Source organism: Pyrgilauda ruficollis, unplaced genomic scaffold (assembly GCF_017590135.1).
Source record: "Pyrgilauda ruficollis isolate IOZ18807 unplaced genomic scaffold, ASM1759013v1 scaffold114, whole genome shotgun sequence".
Lineage (NCBI taxonomy): Eukaryota > Metazoa > Chordata > Aves > Passeriformes > Passeridae > Pyrgilauda > Pyrgilauda ruficollis.
In genome coordinates this window covers 63,576-70,728 of record NW_024509655.1, presented here as the reverse complement: position 1 = coordinate 70,728, position 7,153 = coordinate 63,576, and positions in this window count along the sequence as shown.

Genomic DNA, 7,153 nt, shown 5'->3' with positions numbered 1-7,153 from the left:
CAAAAATTTTAAATTACTCTTTAAATCACTCTGCAAGTGATACTCAGAGGTGCTGATGCATTCACAGGTACATTTGAAGTTGACTGGGAGCTATATCTAAAGTAGGTAAGTCAGATCTGTGTTTCAGCCCTGAACATTTGGATGCCAGAAGGCAGGCCTGGCAGTACAAGAGAAAACTAATTTGGCTGTGAGATTGAGAAAAGCTTGTCATTCACTACTTACTACAATACTGTCAGAATCATTGCCAGTTAGATTGATGTCTTCAGAGTCAGGAGAGTCAGCTGTGACACCTATGAATTCCTCACCAGCTGAAAACCAGAATGTTAGAATCAATATGAGAAATTGAAGAGGAGTTAAATGGGCAGCCCCAGAGGAACAGACTGAGGTAGGATTCATCTGTACCCTGAGTCTCCTCTTTTCAGGAATGTGTCCAACATTTCATTCCAGCTTTACTCTCAACAGTCCACAGGAGAGCACTGCCAGCCCTGTCCTCTGCAAGAAAGAGTGCCTGAGCTCCTCACACGGTTCTATTGGATGGCAGCAGCTTGCAGGAGGTACACACCAACATAAGATTCATCTAACACAGGGGAATGTTTGTGACACAGGAAAAAAAACAAACCAAAGCTAGAATCATAGCAGGTATCCTGATTTTACAGTCCATGCTCTAGAGGTTCCCTTGAGGCACGGGGCACAGCTAATGACAAAGTTTCATTTTCTGCTTCCCAGCTGGGAGATCCCAAACTTAGTTTGCTACCCAGTGTAGTGGCAGCTGGGGCAACAGCCAGCTGCTCAGAGCAGACATTAAGGTACTTGAGCAGCACTTGGACCTTTACTACGCAGCTCATCTCCCACTAGTGCAAATGTTTCACAGTGCAGTAACAAATCCATGTGCTTGTCTGGAGCCTTGCTACTTACAGATGCCATACTAGGTGCTTCCTAAAATCCCACATTTCCCTTCTTCCCCACTAAGGGGCCTAGAGACTGGCAAATGCACACAACTGAGTGGACCCCAGCCCTCCAGAAGCAGATTCTGTCCTTACCAAGCTCAAAAGAAAGTGTACCACTTTCCTCGAAGTCTATTGGTTCTGGCTCTGAAGCTCCACTTGTGCTAGGAGCTAGCAGCCTGCTCCATTTCTGAGCTTGACTAGAATCATCTGCTTCTCCACAGTGCTTTTGCCGATTCTAAGAGGGAGCAAAGCCTTAGCATTTTCTGTGGGGGTAAGGGTAACATGGCCCCCATTTTTGCAACACCAGTGAAAGCACAAGATGACACTCATGAAAAGGCTGGAATATACATCACATAGTACTATGGGTCACTCCTCCCTGAGCACATGTCATCAAGGAAAAGGAGTCACCCCTAATCCCTTACCAATTCTCTCACCAAGAAAAAGCCTATCCCAAAGACTTGAAAATGAGGAGACTACTTCACAATTTTATCAGGTCATTCTTCACACTGTAAGCATTTCTGAACAACTGCTAGCACTCAGAGAGGTTCAAAATCTTCCATCTCCCAAAACATGAAGTTACATGAAGTCTTAATAGGCTTCTGTTCCCATGCATTTACTACAAACTCTTTCAATCCTTTCCGGAAGTACCCCAGACAATGTGTTTTAGGAATAGGATTTGCATTGAGTAGTAAAGTACTCACTGTGCTCATGGTGTTTCATGACCTAAAACCACTGGAAGAGTAAGTGGGACAGGCATCAGAGAAGGATGTCAGAAAAGCTGCAGCTGATCCCTTAGATTCCTTTAGGCAGCACACTGCTACAAAACCCTGACTTCTAGGGGTCAGAGAATGATGCTCTTCCAAACCTACCAGAAGAGAAGAGAGGAGATTACCTATCTGGAATGCTTGTTCTCTTAAATACCACCCCTGCTTCAGGATTCTCATCCCTGAGTCACCAGTTTCCGTACAAATTCAGTCCTGGAGCCTCAGCCATCTGCAGCTGGGCCAGAAGCCCAGAACAGCCCCTCAACATCAGAAACCTTCTCAAAAGTAGTCTGCACTTACCTGTGTAGTCAGTCAAGAGTTTTCCTTGTAAATGTCAGCAAATCACCTTCTGTTCCCACCAGGGATGGCGAAGATGTACACTACACGGAGGAGATGGACACTTTGCATCTGCTTCCCAGCAGATGATCCATCAACTGTCTTAACAGACCCCAGGTCACCTGGGCACCCTGGGATAGAATCCTTGTGGCAACAGTTTGGCTGTGTCAACATTCCATCAATGGTAACAGGAGCCCTCTTTGCACCCTCCTGGGTGTCCCAGAATGCTTTGGCATGGAAGGGACCTTAAATATCAGCTGGTTCCAACCTCCTGCCATGGGCAGGGACACCGTCCACCACATCAGGGTGTGCAGGACCCTGGCCAGACTGGCCTTCCAGGGAGAGACATTCCTTCATGTTTTTTAGTCTGTGGCTGAAAACTCTCATGAGACTGTTTTAACTTTAATCCCCAGTAAACAGAAATTAAAATGAAATGAAGAGATTTTTGAGGTTGGGTTGGATCTTCTTTTAAATTGGTGAAAGTCTAATAATTTAGATTCTTATTTAAAGTCTCTGAAGTCTTGAATTTTTCAGGTGTTCAACTATTCCTCTGCTGAGCATTTCACAAGAGGATTGGGAGATTTGCTCTGCTCCTGGAGACAGCACCTTACTCTTGAAGCCCTGCTCTGCTATGAAAAACAACACAGCAAGGAAAGTGAAATTAAAATTCAGTTTTTCTTCTAGCCAGTCTGCACTGGACCTGCACTCAAAGGGTTTGGCTGGTGCTCCTGAGAGTAGCAGCAAACCCATCCCAGTCCTGCTGGATACAGGGATGCTCTTCAGCCCCAGGTCCCATGAGTGCTCTTGGGTGTGGGGAGGATGGTGGAAATTCATCCAGTGCTGTGGATAGTATATGGATATTTTCAGCTCACAACCTACATGAGGAGGAACATTTCTTAAAATAATTTCTCTGTTGATACAACAGTTGCTATTAGGTAATGGGAAAAGTGTTGAGTGTTTAAAGATGGATGGGGATGACTTTCCCATTTTTCTCAGTCCTGTGTCTGGAAATTGAAGCAAAAGCTGGTTTTGGTCATCATACACACATCCTTCATTTCTCATATTTGGTGCCTGGCATGAATTACTTACTTATTCATATATTAAATATGTTTTTGGAATTGATCTGGCACCTTAGCATTTTTATTTCAAGCATTAGATCTCCTTTAGGATTTTTATTATCTAAAACTCTGCCCTTTGGACCCAACATTCTGGAAAGCAGGAGTGTTTAAAATGAGATGAAGCACAAGTGGATTGACTGGCATATGAAATATCCCATGTGTTAAGGCAGGGAGCCTGTTCTCACTCACTCACTCAACAGGTACAGCTGAGGTTGGTTGAGTGGGCTCAGCTCCACTTGCATTTTGGGGTGGAATTGGATGGCTTTTTGCAGGAATGTGTCAACAGGGATAAGGGAGGAGGGAGCACTGAGGAAAAGGAGGATCAGCTTTTAGTAAGTCGAACATTTGAAGGCTGTCAGGCTTGATCTTCCTCATTGCTGCTGGATAACGGCAGCAGGGGGCTGGGAGATTTTTTTTTGTAAGGCCCAACACTTTTTAAATTAAAGCCACTATTAAAAATATTCATCACTTGGTGGTGGGAGGGAGATAAAGCTTCTGCCCCTTCACTGCACATTGCAGGGAAGATGAAAAGGCGACATACCTATTTTATCTCCTCCCATGCAGGCCAGCTTTGAAGCAAGGTGTAAGATCTCTGAAACACCCCTGCCATTCTATTTCATGACAGAAGAAGTTTGTATCTACCAACTTCCCAAACTTAAAAGATTAGTTATAGCCAACAGCCTAAGCTGAACCCAGACTGACTGGCTTGGTATATTAATCACCTGGAGGAATAGCATTGGGATTTTCACACAAAGGCTACAGTTTGCCAGGATTTTTTGGCAAGAAAAGTTTTTTTCCAGAGAACCTCAGGAAGTGAGAAACCCACCGTTCACTGGCCAGAGATTGTCAGCTCTGTACTCTCCCAAATCAGTGGTACCCTGATGATCAGAGCAAGGCCCATAAAGTAATTTAAGGGTGAATGTAATACAGGATGTTGTTTAACAAAGTATCCAGCTGCAAGGCAATTTCTCCCCAAAGAAACCTTGCAGATCAGTTCCTGTAAAGCTGCCATGAGGATGCAGGGAAATAAGCAAGGATTACCAAAAGAGGCCCCAAACAGATTATAATATTGTCTAATATTTTTTACTTAAGTCACTGAGATTTGCATTTTACTCCATGTATCAAAATGTGTCTTTACTTGTCTGTAGCAATGGTTCTGACTTCCGAATATGTTTTCCAAAATGTTTACGGGGAAGTGCTGGTGGATGGTCTATTAGAGACTGTTCAGAGTAAGTAAAAACATTTTTGAACCCCCCAATAATAGGCAGCTCTGTGTGGCTTCCTCTGCAGAAATAACACCAAAGTTTCTTATTGCTGGGGCTGCTTTGCACTCTCCTCAATGTCAATGAGGCAAAGGATGGAGGCTTTGGGGCATCTTCCATTGTCCAAAAGCCTGGATGTACTCAGATCCCCTGTAGTTGCCCAGCCTTGGCTGCCAGTTTAGCAGCAGGAATGCTGAGCACTGAGAGGAAGGGTTTGCTGGGAGTGTGCACAGTATTTCAGTCCCTCTCAGTACCTGGTCTTTGGCATGGAATGAAGATGGGTATCACTGAGTAACTACAGCAGGTGGCAAGGAAAATCATTATTGTCCTGTAGCCATGCTCAGTCTCTTTTGAGAGGTGCTGCTTTCAACTGCTCCCTCTGGCTGTTTACCTTTGCCCCCTGTTGTATTGCACTAAATAGTTTATTTAATTGTTGTTTTGCACTGGGGATTGGAGGTTTGCTCTGAGTAGTCTTTATATTGCACTGAATAGTTTATGTTATATCACATGGTTTGTTCTTCCCCTCTCCTATCATATGTTTTTTCCCTCACACACCCCTCTCCCCAGTACCCCCTGGTGGTGGTCTCTCCCCTCCCATCACTTGTACCCATTGGCTGTAGTCCTTCTCCTCCAGCCCCCTTTCTGAGTTCTTAAAATCCCCTAGAAGCAGTTGGCCCGGCCTCTTTTCCATCTGGGGGGTCGCCTGGTCTGGTGTCTCCTATCAAGTCAATAAACTGAGGACATTTGGCCCTGCGTGGAGAAGAGTGCTTCTTGTCTTTTGCTTTTTGTCCTATGTAAGATCGTGTGGGCTGGGGTCCATATCTGGCCGGGTTGGACTGGAACAGCCCATCCAGACATGGATTCTTACAGCCCTCTTCTGAATAACCACGGTGTTACAACGGGGCAGGCACCCTTGTCTCTTCAGGAGGTTCCTGCTACCACCCCACAGCCAAGAAAACATCTGAGAATGACTATTTGTGATGGGTACCACCTGCCCCATCCATACAGCCAGAATTGATCTCTGTAGCTGAAAACATACAGTTCAAAACTCTATTTGAATGGTTCCTCAAAGCACATAATTGGTTTTTAGACTTCTTTTAAAAATCATTTTAGCAGTTCTTTGCAACCTTGCTGGCCTGAAGCAGTAGTGTGTACCCATACTTGCCAGGCCACATGACCACAATTAGCTGGGAGTAAGATAAGAGTAAGCTGGGATTTTAGGGACAATTTATTTTTTGTTCTGTACCCTCAGACAGTACATATCACTCTTCACTTGGGTTCACACACTTAGAAGGTGGGATGAATGACCTTAAATCACTTCAGCAACAGCCTCTGCTGCCCCAGAGTGAAGAAACACCTGTAGAAAAAAATCACTGCTGCCTTTGATTAAAAAAAAAAAACAACCAAAAAACCCCAAAATACAAGGAACATAATGCAAATGTATATTTATTAAAAGTCTAAATTAATATTTTCTCAAAAACACACAGCTCAGCCAAGCCAAAGAGCAAAGGGCCACAGAAGAACCTCTCCCAGGCCTGGTGACTACCTCTAGCTCAGCTGTAATCTTGCTTACAGGATGTTTGAGCATGAGGGGTGGGCAGTGTCACCCTGCCAACCGCCATCCTGCCAGCCCTTATCTGCTCACCCTTCACTGCAAGGAAAAAACAGCTCGCTGCTTTGCTCCAATACTCTGGGAAAACCTTTTCCTAGGGAAACTTGCAGTTTTTATATTCAGTGGCCTCTTGTGCTATTTGGCAGGTGAGTTTTGAAAGAGCAGGACCAGGCAGCATTTTGGTGCTAAGCAGGGAGCTCAGGGTGAGCATAACAAAATACTGTATTCTCACAGATGTAGAGCCAGAGTCACAGCACAAAAATTCCAGGTGCTTTTGCAGTGACTGTGCAAGGAGGCAATGCTGGTTTATGTGTATGCCATTTAAACCTGAACTAGCCAGTTTTATACCTGACCTCGCCATTGAGGCAGAGCTCCCCAGGACCTCGGGGAAGCAGCGGGACAAGATGGCAGCAGTGCCCATGCCAGCATCAGGCAGAAGTCGGCATCATTCAACAGGCACAAAACATTCCCAGCAACAGGCTTTTTATTCCACTAGATGGTGCCCAGCCCTCACTTAAGGATGTTGCTTAATCCTTTGGACAAGAGTATGGTCAGGACTGAGGATGGAGGGGCCTGGGCACTACGCCGGGGCTGCAAACTCCTTAGTTCCAACCCTGTCAGTGGTGAGACCCCAGAACCACCCTCTTCATTTGCCAAGCAATCATGCCAAGCCCCAGACCCCCAGAGCATTGCCATAGTCAATAAATCTGGGTGTGTGATGTGCCGTGGCAATTCCAGGGGTCAGTTATCCAGCCCAGACTGGCAGCAGCCCTGTAGCACCTTTTAGTCTGAGCCAGATGGGCCAGCATGGGAGGTACATGAGCCTTTGGGGTCTTCTTCATGCTGCCTCGAGCCTGGGAAGCTGCAGGCAAATCCTTGCCACAGGCTACCTAAATCTCCATGTCTCTGCAACACTGGGACCAAGGTACACAGAGCAGCTTCCCTGGAGTCACCAGGGCCTAATGTCCTGGTGGGGGCCATGGTTGGCACATGCAATTTTGACTTTTTCTGCTGAAGGGCATGAGCAGTAGCAAAGCAGAGTCCCAAGAGCTGGTGGTAACTGATAGCACCAGTGAGACACGGTGTCCTAGTGTTCCAGCATGAATCAACTATG